The following is a 1,062-nucleotide window of genomic DNA, read 5'->3' as shown; positions in this document are numbered from 1 at the left end:
ATCCGTTTAAGAAGTTTTATGCAAAATTCTTTAAATGGAATGGCTGAAGCCTATTTTAGCAAGTGAAACTGCTTGCCACATTGTGAAGTTTCTCCAACTTCTGGTGATCAGGATTTCAGAATGACCCGAGATCATGTACTGATCAAGATTCAGAACACTGCATCTTTCACCAGCATTCCCAGTGACCCAAGATGGAACAGGTGGAGACTGGAGGGCTGGCCAGCTCGATCTCAAGAGGAGAGTTTCGTGCATTCGCCACAGGTCTAGAATAATTGATAACTGAGTCATTATTTCATCAGTTACTATGTATTAGCACCCATATATCATGGATTTAACTGTGTGGTATTGAAACAGAGAACACATCAGTCTCTAATGCAATACTATTGAAATTTATTCGGAGATGCACACACATCCCTTGTAATAATTATAACTGTTCTTCATTAGATAGTTGGACACTTTGAAATTGTTCTAAAGCCTTCTTTAACTGGAAAGAGAGGCAGAATGGCTCTGCATACACTTTCAGAAATTTATTTGCAATGAATTGAATTATGGAGGTGGGAGTCAGTCAACGGTTAGGACAGGTGGCTTCTGTAGAGGGATGCGCCATCCGTGTGCTCCTAGCAAGTCAGGAATCCAATCGCTTCCCTCTGGGTGGCTCTGGGCATGGCCGAAGTGACCTAGATGCAAACACAGCCCTTCAACCTAATGTTATTAAAGTCTGTTCCCCACAAGTAGAACTTCCTCAGTGTATGATGCTTTCCTACAGAGAAACTGTCAGTTTTCCTCATCTGACAAGTAAAAAAGGTCGACCACAGAACCCGGGTTGGGCAGGAAGAGCAGCTGTCCCTGGCCCGAGGGTTGTAATGCCCAGGCTGCAGCTGCTCATCAAGTCCTATGCCATCACCTGGGTTTCAGCTCTGTGTCACCTCTCAACTGCAGAGGGCAGCCTTTCTTCAGACAGTTCAGGATAAATCCTGAGGGGATTTCACTGACCTTATCAGACCCAAAAGCTACAACTCTTGTTGCATAGGTCCTGCTTTACCTTGGTCTTAACCATCCAGC

This window comes from Octodon degus, unplaced genomic scaffold, assembly GCF_000260255.1.
Source record: "Octodon degus isolate 3935 unplaced genomic scaffold, OctDeg1.0 scaffold00024, whole genome shotgun sequence".
Taxonomy (NCBI): Eukaryota; Metazoa; Chordata; class Mammalia; order Rodentia; family Octodontidae; genus Octodon; species Octodon degus.
This window is presented reverse-complemented; position numbering follows the sequence as displayed.